This window comes from Haematobia irritans, chromosome 2 (genome assembly GCF_050003625.1).
Source record: "Haematobia irritans isolate KBUSLIRL chromosome 2, ASM5000362v1, whole genome shotgun sequence".
Lineage (NCBI taxonomy): Eukaryota > Metazoa > Arthropoda > Insecta > Diptera > Muscidae > Haematobia > Haematobia irritans.
Window position 1 is genome coordinate 81,171,240 of NC_134398.1, and position 21,966 is coordinate 81,193,205.

General features: G+C 31.4%; 1 protein-coding gene and 1 long non-coding RNA gene across 2 annotated transcripts in view; one reads left to right on the forward strand and one right to left on the reverse strand.

Moving 5' to 3' along the window:
• Nucleotides 1-21,966, reverse strand: part of crc (bZIP transcription factor crc) — a 102,307-nt gene that overhangs the window by 25,320 nt on the left and 55,021 nt on the right. The gene's annotated exons all lie outside the window — the stretch shown is intronic.
• Nucleotides 326-21,966, forward strand: part of LOC142225611 (uncharacterized) — a 318,712-nt gene continuing 297,071 nt past the window's right edge. The window contains exon 1 of the long non-coding RNA XR_012719340.1: nt 326-478. This is a non-coding gene — a long non-coding RNA (uncharacterized LOC142225611). The remainder of the gene's footprint in view (nt 479-21,966) is intronic.

Sequence of the window (21,966 nt, forward strand, 5' to 3'; positions counted from 1 at the left end):
ATTGGAAATATTTTGGTGATATTTTTTTCTGTGTAGAGTTTTATTTAATTTTTAATAGGATACAGATAATGTTAAAATTTTTGATTAGTATACTAGTGGCCCTGATGTTTGACGCAGGCGTGGTACCTATAAGTATCCTTATACGTACCAAGCAACAATATATTGTTTTTGTAGTTGAATGTTCTTAACAAACTGGATTTTTGAAGGAAAAACAATACGATTTTTTTTAGTGGAGTTCGTTTTGCTCGCAGTATTATGTGCACAGTGGTTGTTTCAAACTTGGTCCAAATTGAGGCACATCTTGCCAAATTCCAAATTCCGATTTCCATGAAGTTCAAATAACTTTTTTTGCACTTTTACTCTCACTATATTGGATATATCAACGGAAGACATAAAATTATGTACTACCAAGTAACGAAACCAATGGAAACTTCAAAAATGACAAATTCTTCCAAATAACGGTATTTTCTGAAAGGATGTTAGTGTTATTAATTGTTCCAAATACGAAAATCGCAATATCTTTACACTGCTCTTTAAACTGTGCTAAAACCACTAATGTAATTAGTAATAGGTCCCATTGGACCTCATCACGCAGAATCGCACTAAACTTTTTCAAATACCTATAAAAACCGATTTAATGATTCAATCACATAAAAATTTAAAGTTTTCAACTTAAAACACAAGAAGTCATAAACCATCAAGCTGAAATTCATATAAAAGATAAAGTTATGTATGAATAAAAATCAAAAAGGTCCAGCGGGACCTCATCACGCACAGAAGGGTTAAAAAATCGATTGGTCGACGTTAATATCCCCACTTTAAACCACAGTTTTGTTCCACTTATATCTCTCAAAATTCAACTCAAATCTCACTAAAGGATATATTTTAAAGCATATTTTCAAACTTTAGAAAGGCAATTCTTAGAAGATTTACTCAAGAAGATGCTTAATCCATCTGACCTTCATTGGTAATGTTGTTGCCAGATCAACAATTCTTATCGTAATTTTTTCTAGTGCAAGCAAATACATAACCGGTTATTTATTTGTCAGGGAGAAGTATACAGTGGCATTTCGAATAGCTGTCACAGCTGTAATCAAATCAAAAGTGAAATGAGAATTCTATGATCGAACTGAAGAGGGGGCAGGGCGGGTCTGGCTTTCATTGACATTCTGTAATTTACATACTGGCTTTAGCTTTAAGTTTCCAGTTGAACATGACACCAATGTCATATGTAAACAAAGATACATTAGGGTGGCTGCATATCGATACGATAATAAAACAGTAGATAAAAAAAAACTCTGCAGGACTTCAAAAATATTGTTGGAATAACAACATTATTGGATTTAAATGGGGAGAGGATAGAAAAATGTTTATCTACTTTATTTTTTAAACAAATAATTAAAAGTCAAAACGTTACGCAGTTAATGTGTTGGAAGTTAAGGTTGAGTTACATACCATGCGTTAATGCGTCCGTTGATTGAAGAGTTGAATTTTAAATCAACAGTTTTGTTAGAGTGCTTCAAACTGAAAAATATCAACCCTTCCACCAACGCACGGATTAACGCAATGTGTTGTGTAACTCAACCTTTAGAAAATTCAAGTTTTGACAAGATTTGATAAAAATATAAATGTCTTTATTTAGTTCTTTTTTTTGCACATTTATTTTGAGTTTTGGTGGAAAATTCGAAAATTGTAACCACCTTTAGACATTTATATTTCTGTAATCGAACTGTAACGATCTCATCTATTATTATTTGTTTTTTTTTTTTTGTACATGCGGAAATGGAAGTTGTGAACAAAATTACAATCTAAATTAAAGTGACACCTTTGTCATTAAAAATATGTACAGTGACGCACATAAGTATTGGCACACCAAACAATTTTGTTCAAAAGCAACATTTTAAAAGTGATATGAAGCTATTTTAATTCCATAAGAATCCAGATTACTTTTATTTTATTTTAGAAAAAGTTTTGGTCTTTCAATATTTAAATTATAAAAAAAAAATTAAAAAGAGTCACATTTTGTTAGAAACAAAAGTATTGACACAGTTCGTTCTAAAATAGTTTTTTAGTACATTTAGTATATTTGGGCATTCCTTTTTGTTTGATAACAGCATCAATCAGTCTAGACAATGACTGGACTAATTTTTTGTTTTATTTGTACCTATATTACCCCATCAACACTGTACCAACCAAATGAGCACTATGTGGTTTAGGTTGCTGTGTGAATACTTATGTGTGGCACTGTATCTAAATGAAATGAAGTGTATTTAACAGTAGTAAAGGATCTTTGGATCTCCGGTTTTGCTAAATGAAAATTTTTTATAATTTTTTTATTTTTAATGCATTCTAACGCTAGTCTGGCCTTAACCTTAAATATTTTCTTTAACCCTACTGAAAGTCACGGATAAGCTAAACATACGTCTGTTTGTCATCACGTGGACAAAATTTGTGAATTTTTGTACTTACACCGATTCTATATACAAATTCTTATCATTTAAACACGTTTTTGGCTAAACTTTTATTTTTTGTGTAACAAAAAAATCACATTTTCGGTACTCATTTTCATGAGGGAGAGCGAAAAACTAAAAACGTAGATAAGCTGTTTAGGGTTAATAACGAGTTAACGACAACTTTATTTTCCAAATTCAGACTCGACTTCCAGTAGAAATTATGCTATGTTTCCAGTAAAAAACGTCTTTAAAATAAAGTGTTGAAAAACTTGTCCGTCCTATTTTTGAAAAAAACATGTCCTATTTTTTTCCTTGTTAAGTAATGGTGATTTCGATTGGTAAAAAATATGTTGCATATTTTACACCTTACCCCCCTAAATCAAAAACATTTGTTCGATTGGAAAATTCAGTGCAGCCTACCCAAAATGTGCACGTTCGATTGACGAGTTGTTACCCATCGCAAGAACAAAAGTGCAACCCATTTTACACCGTAGCTGGTCTACGGTGCAGATAGTGTAACCATCAATCAGATGTTGAAGACGCTTTTATTCTTCGACCTAAATAATAGCATTGTTGCAAATACAAAAGAAAGTGAGTGACGCGTGTATTGTGGTTGCTTTTCAATTTCTTCAACACAGCTGATTAATTTGCCAAGAAGAAGCATATTAATTGTTTAGTGCCGCGACAACAAAATTCGATATTAATATTTTTAATATAATAGCAAAATGCCAAAAACAAATGTTTTTTTTTTTTTGCCAACACCATTGTAGATGCGCTATTGGAGAGTAGTTCTTCTGACTACGATGAAGAAGTTACAACATCATTGCTTGGACGAAATGACCAACGGCGAGTTAAAAACTTTGTTGAGGATGTAATTAATTTGTACTCTGAAGTAGAAGTAAGATCATTAAAAATATATAAAATCAAAAGTTTTAACAATTTGCCTTAGTTCAAGAAAAATTTGGGTGTTAATCGAAATATTTCCGCCAAATTTCTTTTGTTTTAATTTTATATCAGTGTTGAACCTTTTTTGTTCGTTTTCACACGTAAAGGCCGGTACTCTGTTCGGTTTTCACGTTGAAACTCCATACAAAACCAAAAAATGCGAAAAACTAGCGAAATTTTTTCCATTTGTGATACTTTGTTTTTTTTTCGTGTTGAAAAACTGACGTAAATCGATCAGTCAGTATTTTCATAACATGGCGCCATTTGCAATGTGAATTAAGAAATAATTTATTTATTAAACTGATTTTGGTGAATTTATAATGCAAAAGTGGATCGGATTATTATTTAAAAATGTAATCTGATCGATTGAGAAAACAAAGTATAACATGGAGTTGTATTTCCGTAATAAACTAGCAACCAACATCTAGCAGCTTGTAGAACATAAATAATGTATAAAACATGAAATTTAATCACAAATGTTAACAAAATAAAAGCTTTATTTGGTGAATTATATTTTACAATCGTTTCATTTGTACTGGGCATCGGGATAACAAACACAAAACAAAATGTTAACAAAAGGAGTACAGCAATTGACTTCAACCAACCAAGCATTATAACTTTAACCAACATGTATAGTACAGGGGTAGCAATGAATGGAATCACAAGAATTAATTGCAATGTCCAAAAAATAAAATTGTAAAGCATTGTAAAATTAGATTTTTTAAATCCAAAGTTAAGGCCGGTACTCTGTTCGGTTTTCGCGTTGAAACTCCACACAAAACCAAAAAATGCGAAAAATTTGCGAAATTTTTTCCATTTGTGATACTTTGTTTTTTCGTGTTGAAAAACTGACGTTTATAACACGGCGCCATTTGCAATGTGAATTAAGAAATAATTTATTTATTAAAAACTATTTGTGCGGGTTTATAAATCAAACACGGACCATATTTTTGTTCCGAAACTATACAAAGGATCAAAGGAATAGCAGATCAATTGCCCAAGGAAAAATAAAATGTTATTTTGTAAAAACAAGCAACAACCACCAACTTAATCCAATATCGCTCCCTGTAAAATAGCGCTCCAAGCTACCTAAAAAACGCCGCTTTCTATGTGCGAAATAATGGTTTCCATAAAAATTTTTCGCAAGAATGAACATAGTACCGGCCTTTATTTGTAAAATAACTTCTGCTTCTTCTTTTTCAATTTAATTATTATGTATGCGTGTATGTGTGTAAATCGAGCCACTAGTTGCCTATGTATATGTAATCATTTCGTGACATTTTGCGATGTTGTTTCGATGAAATAAACGCGAAAAAGTTCCAAAATGGCTTTTTTTTTTTTCAAAATATATTGTCAACACTATCATTTTTCAACGCGAAACAATGATTGAGTGGAACTTTTTTCGCACCAACAAACGGAGTACCGGCCTTAAACGGTGCACCGTGTTGTCATTGCAAGGGGTTTCGGCAACACTGTGGTAACACCACAAAATGTTGTACCATTTGTATGCAACACTTTTTTCCCAAACGAAAACACCATAAGCGATCTTGAAATTTTCAGCACCCCCTACACTGTTAGAAAAATATGTTTTTCATATGTTCCGATATAAACAAAATGTGTTTCGGGCACAATTTTTAAACACAATATATTTAAGTGCAAACATGTAATTTTCCTAAACTAACACAAAATGTTTGGGACACATATGTTAATATGTTAGAATATATTATGTTTGGGGCATGAATGTTTCATAAAAATAATATGTGTGAATGTAAACATATATACATTTACAAATTTCGAGTAAACATACATATGTTGTGATACTTTATTCAGAGAGCGACAGAGAGAGATGGACTGCTTAGTATAGAGAAAGAAATAGAGATGGAAACCGGGAGGGTTGATTAAAAAGTATCAACATAACACAGCGAGAGAATGAAATGAGAGCAATTTCTGTGAAACCGATTGTATGTTGATTCGGAAAACTGTTTCATGATAAGGCCAAAAATTTAATATGCTTAAGTCTAAATATTATTTAATTTGAATGTTAGAAGGAGTATTCGGAATAAAGAGAATAGACATTCGGAACCAAGAGAATAGACATTTGAAAGAAAAAACAGCATATTTGTATTACAGAAAAAGATGCGAAGAACTCAAAAATTTCGTGGTAGTGAAAATTATGTGAGGGAATGAGCACAATCTTCTTTGGGGAATTCTTCCAAACATATACTATTTTTGGACTCTAAATGCTTCCAAACATATAATATGCTCACATAAAACAAACATATCCAATAATATATGTGCTTCCTGCAAAATATGTTTGGAACATATGTTAGAGAAGCGATTTTTTTGAGGGTGTAGCTACGTCAATGCGTATTCTCAAAATACAAACTCAAATTTAAAAGAGAATTGCGTCCTAAATGCATTCATAGTGCAATTCCCCGCTTCTCTGGCTACGAAACAATAGCAAACTCATTATTGTAAAGACAAAATCTTTGAAATCAGTTTACTCAATGATTCAGTTTTATATAGAAGCAACGAAGTATTACACAATAGAATATTGTAAAAATATTTTTAAAGATTCTGGAAAAAAAAATAAAATCATACTAACCATAACCATATGGCGGCATAAATGTATTCATATTTGCAGCAGCGGCTTTAATTTGTGATGATAGCAAAGGAAAAACAGATTCAAAACAACGAACGAACGATGCTATATCTCTTAGTGCTAATTCTTAAGTATAAGGCAAACAAATATTACAATGATACAAAAAATGAGAAAGTTTACTACAGAGTATAACAATAATTACAGAAAAATACCTTTTTATATGTACAAGGGTTTTTTGTATGTGTTTTTTCCCCCTTTTCTAAACAATAACCAAAATGTTATATAACAACTTAAAAGTAAAAGTTAAACAAACAAAAACAATAATCGACAAAACTATAAACAACAATTGAGTTTCGAAATAAAAAAAATCACAGAATTTTTATGTTAAATTTTGTTAAATTAACCTTGAATAAATATTGTCAGAGTTAATTGTTAAACAATTAGTTGGTAGTTTTTGTTTGGGACCGCACAACCCAACCGATTTGTGTTGCGGAATAGAAGCGGAGGTTTGTTCTACCAAGGCGTTATCAAGATAGTGTTCACAGGTTTTCTTTTTGTTCTTCTTGATCTTAATTATTTGGTAGTGAGAAGTAATATTATTAATTATTTTAAAAAATTAATAATAAGTATTTCCATGAATACACATATATATGTGGGTGTGTGTGTGTGTGTATAATGCACGTGTGTTTCTTATATCAATTGTCTCTAAGAAAAATGTTTCTACTCATTCAGATCCATTTGTGGGTAGGTGGTAGTAGAGCTAAGCAAAGTTTTCAATGAAAGGTGCGACACAAGGAGACACAAAATCAAAGTTACCGTAACCGTAACCGTGAACTATTATCAGTTTGAATGTTTGTGATATTTGTTTTGGTTTTGGTGGGCGGGAGAGGGTATGACGGCCGACTTTGCTTTTGTTGCTGCTACCGCTGCTGCAAATAATTTAACGCCGCTTCACCAATTTCTGGGAGTTGAACACTATTTCGCGGTTCCAAGTATAACGGTATCCACAGTGAGGTATCATGCTCACGGTGACTTTATTAAGATTGAACACTTTGACGGCGTCGTCGTCGTTTCCGTTTTTGTAGAACACAACAGGAGCAAATGACGACTGACTGCAATACTGCAACAGTTTGCGGGGCGGTTTGTCCTATGCCTTGATATTTGCGTTTACATTAAAAAACAGTTAGTTTGGTAGTCTAACGCAGCATTTCTCGACAAGAAAGCATATCGGTCCTCCGAAACCAATGCATAAAAATTAAAAGCTTGTCTTGGCGACTTGTTTTGCAAACACTTTCTAGATATTGCACTGTGGGTCTGTGCCTTTTGATTTTTTTTTTATCGCTAATGACTTTCTATTTCTTGGTTAGATATAGAATACTTTGGTATTTGCTACAGGCGTTTATTTTTCCTTTTTGAATTTTAAATATTGAAAATGGAAAAAGTCAATTTGATCACACACGGATTAACGACACGTGTATTTGAATTCAAACCGAATACCGACGGAGCAATTGTTTTCTCGTTTAAGCTTGACTGGTTATTGTGTTGTAAAGCAAGTTTTCATTGAAATGAATTTTTTCAATTTTTTTTTCAGCACGGCAGACAACAATGTGTGAACGGAGACTCAAAGTTTCTGAGCAAAATTGTAGCAAACAACACGAACGATGGAAAGATTGAAACTGAGCTCGTGTCGGAATGTTGTCTTTGATTTTGAACGTAGAGCAACAAAATATCAATACATTCGAACCAATACAGACAGAGGCATATCGAGCAGAAACAGCAACAGCAGAATGCACAAGCTCAACTCAAATTGAAATGTTGGCGATAAAAATTTCCTTCGATCGATCTTTTAGAGAGGCTGGTCCTCACACATGCATGTGTACCATAAATATTTCGACCACAAACTCCACAGCACAGCCCTCAAAAGCATCCAATCTGGCCGTCGTTTCTGTTCTTGTGGTTGGTTTGATTGACCATTCAATAAATTGAGATATTTAGCGAGTGTTACAGTATAATAGTGTGTCTCGCTTTGTTTTATTGGCGAAATGAATGTAGAATGTGACGAAAGCTTCACATACACGAACAAAAAAGAATGTTTTTCATATGTTTCGGTGTAAAAATTTGGACACAAACTTGAGTGCAAGCATATTATGTTTATAAACTAGTATAAGATGTTTGGGACACATATGATAATATTATGTTTGAGTCATTGCATTTTCTTAAATATAATATGTCTGGATGCATAAACATATATATGTTTAGAAACGTTAAAGAGAGCGAGAAAGGTTAGAGGAAAAAGGCAAAAAAATAAAGTTTAATTACAACAAATAAAAAGGTATCCAACACAATTATATTTAAGACATTTTATTACAAACAAACAAATGTTTAGAAGCTCGAACTAACTATTTGAAGCCTTAAACAAAGATATACTTAGGGTGAACAAATTCTGAAAATATATATGCTTGAAGCTGAATATGTTCGGAGTATATATTACATACATATAAAAAAACCTATTTGCTGTATTTGTTTAAATCAAAAGTTGTTTACGGTATTTCGCACAGTGGTTTCCAATCGCTTTTTATACCCTGCGCCACTGCTGAACAGGGTATTACAACGCAGCAAAAAAAAGCGTAGCCAAAAATGTAGTGAAAATGTGCTTTTTGGACCCGGAAGTGGTGCAAAATTGGCGTAAAGGGTGATACGGTCAAAATTTGGTCAATATAAACTTGACGTATTTCTTTCAATTTTGCATTTAAAAAACCTGAACACCCCTCATTTTGAAGGTGTGTGTGTGTGGAATGTTGCTCCTATTTTGATTTTGGAATTCACTCTTCAGTTGTCAAAATGCCGACCAAGCAAGAAGAACAGCGTATCAAAATTTTGCTCGCGCATCGCGAAAATCCGAGCTACTCGCACGCAAAGCTGGCAAAATCGCTAAAAGTTGCCAAATCAACCGTTACAAATGTAATTAAAGTGTTTGGGGAAAGTTTGTCGACAGCCAGGAAGTCTAGATCGGGGGGAAATCGAAAACCGGAAGCCGCTGAGACGACAAAGAGAGTTGCCGGTAGTTTCAAACGAAACCCTAACATCTCTCTCCGAGATGCCGTAAATAAGCTGGGTGTATCGTCTACAACCGTGCATCGAGCCAAAAAAACGAGCCGGACTATCGACTTACAAGAAGGTAGTGACTCCAAATCGCGATGATAAACAAAATACGACGGCCAAAGCGCGATCCCGGAGGCTGTACACGACGATGCTGACGAAGTTTGACTGCGTGGTAATGGACGACGAAACCTACATCAAAGCCGACAAAGCAGCTTCCGGGACAGGAGTTTTATACGGCAAAAGGAAGGGGAAAGGTAGCAGATATTTTCAAGCACATAAAACTGTCAAAGTTCGCAAAGAAATATCTGGTTTGGCAAGCCATCTGTACCTGTGGCTTGAAAAGCAGCATTTTCATAGCTTCCGGGACTGTCAACCAAGAAATTTACGTGAAAGAGTGTTTGAATAAACGTCTGCTGCCTTTCCTGAAGAAACACGGTTGTTCCGTACTGTTTTGGCCGGATTTGGCATCTTGCCATTACGGTAAAAAGGCCATGGAGTGGTATGCCGCCAACAACGTGCAGGTGGTTCCCAAGGACAAGAACCCTCCCAACACGCCAGAGCTTCGGATTTGGAAAAGCGAAAGCCTGATTGAATATTTTTCTTGAATTTTATACTAATTGAACTTGAAAAAGAAATTTAATTTGATTTTTTAAATAAACGATTTCACCGATTTACACGCGTTTTCCCTTGACCAAATTTTGACCGTATCACCCTTTAGAAGCGATGAGTTTAACATGGGATTGTCATAGGACGGATATACACCATTTCAACAGCCGTTGCACTGAATTTGCATCACTTCTTAGGGTGTGATCCGAATTAAGTGTTTTGCATGTGAATTAGAAAAATTTGTGATATTTTGCCAAATAAATATTTTTTTATAATGTTTTATGATTTTTAATGAATTCTAACGCTTGCCTGAAACATTTGACAGAAAATATTTCCACAAATTCGCAATTTTTCTACAATGGATTTAGCATTTTTTGCGACAAAATTTAAATAATTTGTTTCATTTTATTAATCCTTACTCTGTTTTTAACATATTTGAAACAAAAAAGTTAAATTTAACCTTTAAAAATATGGAAAAAACGAGTTATAAAAAATTGAATTAAGAGAACTTCCTGAGTAGTTAAAATAAAGTACATCTTTGGAGGACATTTTTTTAAAATGCTTTTAAAGTTGTGCTCTTAGAAGTACTTCCAATTTTTTTTGGTTAAGATTTAAATATAGCTCCCATATATATCTTTCGCCCGATTTACACTGATATGACCACAGTGGCCAATCTTTTACTCCGATTTACTTGAAATTTTGCACAGGAAGTAGAATTAACATTCTGACTGTCCGTACTAAAACTGGTTTAGATGTACATATAGCACCCATATATAGCTTTCGCCCGATTTACACTCATATGACCATAGAGGCAAATTTTAGTTGAAATTTTGCACAGGGAGTAGAAATAGTTTTGTTACTATGCGTGCCAAATTTGGTTGAAATCGGTTCAGATTTAGATATAGCTCCCACACGGATGAAAAAGACTGTTTTTCATATGTTTGGCTATAAACATTATATGTTTGGAACACAAATTTTTAAACACAATATTTTTGAGTGCAAGCATATAATGTTCATAAACTAGCATAACATGTTTGGGACATATATGTTAATATGTTAGAACATATTATGTTTGGGACATAAAATGTTTGTAAATATAATATGATTGGATGCAAACATATATTAATTTAGAAATAGCCTATAAACATATATGTGTTTAGTAGCTTGGAGCGCTATTTAACAAGGACCGATATTGAATTAAGTTGGTGGTTGCTAGTTATTACAAAATTAACATTTTATTTTTCCTTGGGCAATTGATCAACTACTTCTTTGACAACCTAACCTAACCTTCTTTGATCCTTACAAACTGTGTGGTCCGCTGTTCGAATCCCCGTCCGACAAAAGGTAAAATTAAAATAAAATAAAAATCATAAAATTGAATAATTTCTTCTACAATGTTTGTATTACAGAAAAAGGTGCTAAGAACTAAAAAATCTCGTGGAAGTGAGAAAGATGTGGGGGAATATACAATTAGGCAGAAACAAAATTTTGAGCATTCAGGTCGAAAACCTATGTTGTTAGCACCTATATTACCTGTTTATTTTCATAATTCATTATGATTGTAAATATATAAATAAATAAATAAAATTTTGAGCACAATATTGTTTTGGGAGAATTTTTTTTAAGCATATAATATTTTTGGGTGCAAAATGCTTCCAAACATATTATATGTTCACATAATAACATATTGTTTTTTGGAAGACAACATTATTGAATTTGGATGCAAAAATACAAAATGTTTGGAACTTAGACTACCCAAACATATATTGTTTAGACCAAATATAAATGTTTGGGCAATACCCAAAAATATATATGCTTGAAGCAAAATATGTTTGGGAGTATATGTTACAGAAGCGATTTTTTGTGAGCGTGCATATATATGAGTTTCTGATTTCGACAAAAATGGTCAAAATACCAACATTTTACTTGTAAAATCGCCACTGCTTAGTCGAAAACTTGTAAAAATAACTCCAATTTTCTTATACTTCTAATAAATATCTACACGCTCACAAAAAATCGCTTCTGTAACATATACTCCCAAACATATTTTGCTTCAAGCATATATATTTTTGGGTATTGCCCAAACATTTATATGTTTGATCTCTACCAATATATAATATGTTTGAAAGCATATTGGTCTAAACAATATATGTTTGGGTAGTCTAAGTTCCAAACATTTTGTATTTTTGCATCCAAATTCAATAATGTTGTCTTCCAAAAAACAATATGTTATTATGTGACCATATAATATGTTTGGAAGCATTTTGCATCCAAAAATATTATATGCTTAAAAAAAATTCTCCCAAACAATATTGTGCTCAAAATTTTACTTATTTATTTATATATTTACAATCATAATGAATTATGAAAATAAACAGGTAATATAGGTGCTAACAACATAGGTTTTCGACCTGAATGCTCAAAATTTTGTTTCTGCCCAATTGTATATTCCCCGACATCTTTCTCACTTCCACGAGATTTTTTAGTTCTTAGCACCTTTTTCTGTAATACAAACATTGTAGAAGAAATTATTCAATTTTATGATTTTTTTTATTTTAATTTTACCTTTTGCCGGACGGGGATTCGAACAGCGGACCACACAGTTTGTAAGGATCAAAGAAGTAGCTGATCAATTGCCCAAGGAAAAATAAAATGTTAATTTTGTAATAACAAGCAACAACCACCAACTTAATTCAATATCGCTCCCTGTTAAATAGCGCTCCAAGCTACTAAACACATATATGTTTATAGGCTATTTCTAAATTAATATATGTTTGCATTCAAGCATATTATATTTACAAACATTTTATGTCCCAAACATAATATGTTCTAACATATTAACATATATGTCCCAAACATGTTATGCTAGTTTATGAACATTATATGCTTGCACTCAAAAATATTGTGTTTAAAAATTTGTGTTCCAAACATATAATGTTTATAGCCAAACATATGAAAAACAGTCTTTTTCAACCGTGTATCGACCGGTAAATCATAAATACACTTTTGCGAAGTTGCCTCAAACTTGGTTCATATTTAAATGTTTCCCATAGTTTTTACTAACATTGTGTTCCACCCCAGGGCATTAACCGACTTAGGTTTTAAGTCAATAGACTTTCTAAAAGTCTTAAATATATTGTCCACTAAGAGCCTATGCGGTTCAAATTTAAATGTTAAGGATTCCAGATGGTATCGAAAATGTAGATCACAAAGTGGTGCAGGGTATAATATAGTCGGCCCCACCCGACTTTAGACTTTTTTTATTAATTCTGCCACTTTGGAATGTACAAATTTGTCAATTTGTCCAGTTTTTCTATAATTGTGCAAGTTTGTGGATCACAGGATGTTGAAATTTTGTTTTGTTGCCAAATTCGCAATTGTGTATATAGCTAGTAAAACCATAAACCCTACAAAACACTGGAGGGCTCAGTACTTTGAATATAGAAGTGCCGTTTGTGAACAACTTACAAAAAATGCACCTGTATGCTGTGCATACAACATTTTTTCAAACCATATGAAACCTTTTTCAAATTAAGTTAAAGCTTTTTCATTTTAAATGAAACAAAGGAAACAACTTATCCACTGAAAAGGAAACAATCTGTGAATTAGAAAAATTCGTATTTTCGGCTTAGTATTTTAAGAAAACATTTGTACTCAAGACAATATTTTTTTCAATGTACACTGAAAAAAAAGCATACTCGGTTCCAAAGATTTTGTCTTTACTTTAAAAAATTTGGTATTGATTTCGAGCCAAAGAAGCGGAGAATACAAGTAAGGATACTTTTAAGAAACAATTCTCTTTTAAATTTAGGTTTTGTGTACTTGCTTCTAGGAAGCAAATTTTAATTTTTCGCTTTCTCAGCTTTTTTTCTTCATATGCTATAAAAGTCCTTTAAAAACGAGTTAACGGCAACTTTATTTTCCAAATTAGGACTCGACTTCCAGTAGAAATTATGCTATATTTGAAGTAAAAAACTTCTTTAAAATAAAGTTTTGAAAAACATGTCCTATATTTGAACGTTTTTTTGCTTTGTAGTCAAGATGCAAAAAGACAACAAATTTAAAGACAATTTCATTAAATTTAAAGAATTTTTCTGAATTATTAAAGTCAAGTTGACCTTAGCCTATAAATTTTTTCTTTCATGTTAAGATACCCATTTTTAAGTCAAATCACCATAAGCGTAGGAAGGCCTCTGGGGAGGGGGCTTAGACCCCCCCAGAAAAATTTTAGCCCCCCCCAGAATTTGAAAACCTATTTACGATTTTACATTCTTATAAAAATTAAACAAGTATATACAACCGCACAAAGTTCCGCTAAAGACTTTCATGCACAATCGAATTACTTGGGTTGTGGTATCAGTTGCCGATGGCAATGTTTGAAGTCTGATATTTATGAAATAGAGCTGTGATTGAACTTATGGTTTAGTTGAATAACTAACAGCCTGTTTCTGTATGTCGAACGAGTGCAATCGATCGACTGAAATGCATAGAAACAGCTGTTTTTGGTTATAAATTCAGCTGTTTGTTTCCATTTTAGTCGATCGACAGAGCTCATTCGACATACAGAAACAGGCTGTAAAGCTCCTTTATTATATTGTTTAATCTGGTTTAGTCATCTTAATTAAAAAATAGTAATTGGTATTAAAACTATTCTTTCATAAATTAATATCTTAATAATGCTGCAAAAAAGCGTCGCCAAAAAAGAAGTGAAAATGTTCTTTTTGGGTCCGGAAGTGGTGCAAAATTGGCGGAGAAGCGATGAATGTAATAGGAACTCGTCATAGAACGAATGTCCACCGTTTCAACAGCCGCTGTAATAAATTTGCATCACTTCTTACGGTGTGATCCGAATTCAGAGTTTTGAATGTGAATTAAAAAATTCTGTGATATTTTCCCAAATAAATAATTTTTATTTATTCGGTTTTTATTTGATTTTTGGTCGACCTTTTGTTAGAATTATATAAATATTTATAAAGACCTCGAGCTTCAAGAAACATTAGTTTATAATAATTTTTATATTTTTTATGATTTTTAATGCATTCTAACGCTTGTTTGAATATTTTCAAAAATTATCGATTTTTCTATAATGGATTTAGCATTTTTGTGGCAAAATTTGAATAATTTCTACCATTTTATTTATACTTAATCTTTTTTAAACTATTTGAAAAAAGAAAAAATTACGCATTAAAATATGAAAAAACTGAAGTAAAAAATTTCCTGTGTAGTTAATATAATTAACTTCTTTGTGAGGACTATTTTGGAAGTGCTTTTAAAGTTGTGCCTTTAAAACAAATCCCATTTTTTTTGCTGGGAAAAGTGTGGGACTACTTTTAGTTGCTTTATTATATATTATTTTGATGTCTATTTTTTATTCTTTTTTATGAAATAAAACAATAACTGAACCTATAAGTTCAGTCTATAAATTTTTAGCTAGGGGGGCTATAGCCCCCCCTAGGAAAATTGTCTAGCTACGCTAATGCAAATCACTTAATTATAAGGACAATACGACTTCATTGAAAAGTTTATCGACTTTTGGACAAGGAAAATAACTTTATTTTAGAGAAATGCGTCTTCTATGCTAAGCAAAATTTGTATTCGTATTTTAAAGACATGAAATCTTTGACCTCACGACAATATTTTTTTCAGTGTACATACTGTTCATCTAGTCATTTTATTCTCTGACATATTGCCGATTTTATGAAGGAAAGAACTCATTATTTCTTGACCAAATGGACGAACGCAATTTTATGTAGTAGTTATTTTGCAGCAATCAAAAAAAGTTGGTCTACCAGAAAATATAGAACGCAAAAGACTGTTTTTCATATGTATGGGTGTAAAACTTATTTGTTTGGAACTCAAATTTTTTAACACAATATTTTTAATTGCAAGCATATAATGTTCATAAACTAGCATAATATGTTTGGGACATATATGCTAATATGTTAGAACATATTATGTTTGGGACATAAAATTGTTGTAAATATAATATGTTTGGATGCAAACATATATTAATTTAGAAATAGCCTATAAACATATATGTGTTTAGAAAGAGAGATCTAGAGAGTATGCTGCAAGTAACAGAATGGAAATAACCAATTGGCGCCTTAATAATATATATGTATACACAAAGAAAATTTCATTAAAAATTTTTTGTACCAGTGTATGCCTAAGTTAACACATAATATGTTTGAACAATACAAACAATATTTTGTTTGGGCCAATCCTGAAAATAGATATGATTGAAGCAGAATGTGTTTGCGGTCAATTAGTGGGAAATTTGGCAATTTGTCTGTTCATTAAATAGTTTTTTTTTCATTGAATTTACAAATTTGTAAGATTTTAATTTTAATGATACAAAACCTGCTCAACCAAAAATGCTGCTGCGCTCCCATTTGGGAAGCGCTGTTGTAATGTTTTCGCTGTTCCCCTGATTTTGTGTACTGTGAAAATGTGTCTGCTCATATTTTACTTGTCGAACATGGTTAACACAATATGGAAATAAAAAACATCAGATTAATATAGAATGAATTTTGTTGCATGTGTATTTTATCGTTCACACTACAGAAAAATGCAATCTACAAAACCCTATACTCTTTTGTTTTGTGGTTTAAATTTTCTATACTTTGTACATTATTGTGAGGCTTAGTATGAAGCTCGAATTTCGAGAATTTTTTTAAACATTTATTGTATATAAAATATCTATGAATAAATCTACTGGTGAAATGATGATTAAGTATTGAAATCCCAAATGAAACGGAGAGTAAATGACCGGTAAATGCATATGATCAATACATGTTGGGTCTGGTTTTTTTTTTTGGCAGATCATTGACCCCTGCGAGGTGAGAGATGCGTTAATTTTATTCGAAACTATAAATTTTGAATGGAATGGATATATTTAAAAAATGAACACACATACCAAGGGTGATAATTCTTGTTTTGACTAATACGATAGACAACACCATGTGGCTAAACGAAGGAATGATTAACGGAAACTTCCCTCTATTGAAGAAATTCTTGTGCAATCTTTAGCTTCCAGCATTGCGTTTTTATTGTTTATTTTTGATAAAAAAAAATAAATTAAAATTTTCTGAATTTTACCGGGTAAAACAACCCTTGCTAAGCAATTACTTTTAATGTACACCCAAATTTAAATTTGGTGAATTTTTCCGGTTTAGAACAAATAAAATAATAGAAATGTTTTAAAAATATTTGAAAAGTGAACTTTTCCATTTCTCGGCTGGTGTGGAAATTGCCATAAAATCCATGCTTCTTTACATAGAAGAAGACATCGAATAAGTAAAGAAAACGTCTCATTTTTTTAGAAGTGATATCCGAAATACGGAACTAGCACCACAACTTAAGAATGCTTAAAAAATGTCTTCCGCTCTCTGACAAGCTCATGTAAAATTCATTGCATCTGATCCGATTTTGAATCACATCCGGATTTTCAAAACTTTAAAAAACAAACTAAAAATAAGCCAATAAATAATTATTCCCTTCCAAACAAATAAACACCGTTTGTCTTGGCTTTTCGCTATAAAAGTTAGTTTGGAAGAAGGGTATACGATTCTTGGAATAAACGTTTACGAAATTTACAAAATGCGAAAACAATTTAATAAACATTGTCATATTTGTGGCATATGGCATAAATTTATGTTAAGTCCATAAACGAAATCGACTGTAGTTTAGGAATAACAACTTTGCTTTTTACACCAAAAATAAATATTTTATATGATATTTCAGTTTGAACTATTCGAATTAAAAAAAAAAAAAACGTATCAAAAACCAACGTTCTCGATACCCGTTTTCCAAACGTTTGTTCTCTTTGTGTATACTCACACGTCAGTTAGAAGCTTAACTGCTAAAAATTTTTCACCAAATAATTGAATAACTAAAAGTGACATTTTATTAGAGGCTTTATGTTGTAAATATGATATTTCGAAGTTTTGCTGTAAATATTTAATATAGTCCTATGCACTGATAAAAATATAGACCTAGCATAAAAAACTATGTCACGCAATTTACAAAATACCAAGGACAAAATTCTTTAAATTAAAGACATTTTAATAAAAAGGAAGTTCATAACTTTGCTTTAGAAGAGTTTTCCTTTAAATTTAGCAGAGGAAATTTTTAAATGCGCATCCCTCCGTTAAAATCATATGTGAGATCACCTTTCCTTAAAACAACGAAAAACATTTTTGCTTTGAATTAAGAATAAAAAAAACCTTCAAATGTAGCTAAGACTTATTTTGAGGATCTTGCGTCTTTGGTTTGAAGCGTTTTGTTTTTTAATAAGGGAAACATTTTTTTACTTTGAAGCATCTGTTATAATTTGGTTATTATATCGCAAAACGAGAAAGAAATTTCGATAAATGAAATCTGTATCCTAATTTTAATTTTATAGAGCCTAGATTTAGAGTCACATAATTCCATAAAAACGTCTTTATTTTAAAGAAACAAAATCTTTGAATGAAGTTCAAAATCTTTGGATCCCAGCAGTTTGTTTTTTTTTTTTTTGTATTAGTGTGTAATCATTACAGTGTTAATAACCATATATGGCCAATATTGGCTCCATTAAAATAGATTAAATAAAAAAATAGTTTTTTGTTCCGTTGGAGTATTTTTCTTATTGACCAAAATCACGTGATTTCTGGCGATATCGCGACTAAGGAATGATGTAAATGTATTTTAGTGTAAAATTATACAACTTTTTTGTTTATATGTTTACTGCTGAATTCAGAAATAGGACAAATCTTCAGCAAAATCAATTGGAACCATAACAAATGTACAAACGCACAACACTTTTCAGAATTGTATTAGAAAGCCAAATTACCAGTCATCACGTAAAATGTCTACTCCACAGAGATGCGTTCTAAAAATTGTTCATTGATCAGTTGCTGAGATTTCATGATAAAATTGAAAACAGAGAGATGAGGTATGGTCGAAGACATTGCGATGGAAGAAGACACATTTTATAACAATTGACATTGATTAAAATTGAATCTGAACAAAAACATATCGATTCGTTTTCAATGCTATAATTTAAATAAAAATACAACTATCAGAACAAAAATAAATTTAATATAGAAAATCGGTGCAGAAGAATTCCATATAAATCGAATGGCGTAGGAGATTTTTAGCTGTTGAAAATAAACAAATAGAAATGTCTTCTATGAACGCTTTGTTTAAACACATTACATGGTACTGCCCAAAATAATAGCAACTTTTTAGAAAAAAGTTGGCCTGCCCAATGTGGGAACTTTGGGCAGATTAAGTATGAAATTCTCCAAGTCTCCATTACCTGGTAGAACAATTTTAAACTTTTTGTTAAAATAAACTTAACAGTTTTATCTACACACAATCGAGATTTTATATGCGAAGAATTATAGATTTTAGATCACTTGGTACACATAAAACTATTGAAAATAGTTTATAAAAGTTTTCCGAATAATAACAAAAATATCGATGTCTTCAATCCAAAGTACGCTAAGTCTAAAAAGTGAATTTTACAGGAAACAATTTCAAAATTTATTTTGTTGAATTTCTCAAAAATCGTATAAGATAGAAATTCCCTTATTTTCGGTCTTAAAATCATATTAATTATATATTTGTTTTGTATGTACGAACTCCTAATAGTGATAATAGAACATGGCTAAAAATGACTTAGACCACTTCAAACCGAACAAAGCCTATTGTCATTTTTTGATTGGACATTTTTTAAAACTTTAGTCACAGGCTAAGTACAATATTAACCATAACTTTTGATAGAACTGTCCAATAAATTTGAACTTTTAACAGGATGCAATTCACATCAATCCGAATAAAAAACAGCGAACTCCATCAAAACATGCGTTATATTATAACGCACTAATATGACACTTGTTTATCAAATACGACCAAGTCTCTTTGTTTTTAGATCAGATGCAGTATAAAGCTGTCATACGGGTATTTAAAATTTCAAAAATGGCTCATAGCTCTTTTGACTTTAAACAGGTGTCCTCATATGGTAACTGAGGACGGTAATGGGTTAAAAAAAGTCATTAATTTTTGTAAAATTGAACTGACTGATATGAAAATTTGTAATAAGTTTAAGTAAAAATTTCGTCACTGGCACGAAAAACAGACCAAATCTTTGTAATTTCAAACTATATCAGAGTACCCAGCTTTAAGGTGAGTATTAAGTTCGAGTTTAGCCGCTAAAGTGAAAACTAAATCAATATAAAAAGGCATAAAATTATACATACACTCAAAAAAAAGTGAACTCTCTATTTCACTAAAGCCAATTTAACTTTATTTTAGTTCATTGAATTATTATGTTAGGAGAAAGTTTCTTTTACTCTAATAATATTTTGCGTACGTTAGTTAAATTAACTAAACCCGAGGAAAAAAATATGCTCAAATGAAGCATAAAGATTAACTAAATTCGTGTCTTCCACAAAATAGTTCAGTATTTCTTTAAATTTGCAAATTTTACTACAAATGCGTTCATCATGAACTTCGTATGTCACTAAAGACATTCTTGCAATTTTGAACTCCAAATTTTTCCTTGAAACTACAAATTTTTCTTTAACAAGTGAAAAAACTTAATTATGTCTAATAAATTTTCTTGAATTTGTCGAAAAATATTTCCTTATTTTAATGACATCGGCGTGATGCCAGCGTTTGTAATACTGTTTAGTTAAAATTTTCTAAAAGTATTCAACATTTTCTAAAATAACCGAAATTTCACTGTTTTTTCAGTATATTTGTTAAAAAATATATTGTAACTTGATGTGGAATAGCCCAGAGCAAATTTTTACAAAGTTTGTATTCCTTAAAATGGATTATTAAAGAAAAGTAATCGTGAAAAAAATTACGATTTTAGCGGCTAAAGGTGAGTATTAAGTTCGAGTTTAGCAGCTAAAATCATAATTTTTTCACGATTACTTTTCTTTAATAATCCATTTTAATGAATACAAACTTTGTGAAAATTTGCTTTGGGATATTCCTCATCAAGTTATAATGAAATCTGCAACAAATGTGTATAATTTTATGACTTTTTTTACTGATTTAGTTTTCACTTTAGTGAAAATTAGCGGCTAAACTCGAACTTAATACTCACCTTAAACTCGAACTTAATACCCACCTTTAAGTAAAATTTTTAATTAATCTTAAGTAGTCGCATGAACTGCAAACGAGTTCAAACTAATAATTATTACGAGATTTTCATAAAATTATTGAAATTTGAACGAAATGGGTAGAAGTGCGATTAACTAAATTGAAGTTAAAAACTTGTTATAAATTACGAGTTAATTTTTTTCTGTGTTTATGAACTTTTTTATTTTTTTTTAATAAACATTCGATATTAGCATTCTTCCGTTAAACTCAAATGAACTCGAAATTATGTTTAAATTAAGAACAATAAAATAAATAAACAATCGAAATATTAACGATTGGATTGGATTCGTTGTCTTTGACTAAGGTTCGTTTTTACACCGTTGGTTCAATATTGACGATCAAAATCGTAAATAGTACGAACTCTTCTCGCTCATTGTAGCGTTTCGAAGTTTTGGATTAAAGATAAAATCTTCAATAATAGTCAAGAATCTATTTCATTTAAGTTTTTTTATGTAAAATCGATGTTGGTGATGTTGCTCTAAAGAAATCTCTTTATATTTAGACACACTGCTATATTTTTTTTAGGTGTATATTAATTGTCGAAAATATTTTGTCGATTTCTCTTGGGCCATCACAAAAGGAAAATGGGCTGATAAATATAACCTCACTCTCCTTCTCTCTCTCTCTCTCTTTCGCTCTCTCACGCTGTCGCTGGCACAAGTCATCGACATTTCAATTGGCTTGTGTCATTCAAATCAGAGTTATCGGCTTTGTTTCAGAAATAAATGTACAAGGTTACTAATTTTAAACGATTTAATCAAATATTTGCCAAATAAACTCAAAAATTTTTCCAATAATCAACACTTCATGTTTTATTAAAACAAAAGCAATTGGAAAGACCGAGACACATACACCCACAAATAAGAATGATCAATGCACACACATGCACAATAAAAATCAGGAAAAAGTTAAATGTCTGGTTTGGCAGAAGCTTATACTCTTGTTTCTTTTCAAGTCTGTCTCATGCGATAACCTTATCAGCGACATTCATATACAGCGAACACACTCGCTCGTCTCTGCTACTGTTCGAAGAAATTTTTCAAATGAAAAATTAACCATACAATTACAATCGGAGAAATGGTTATTTGCAAAGAAAATGTG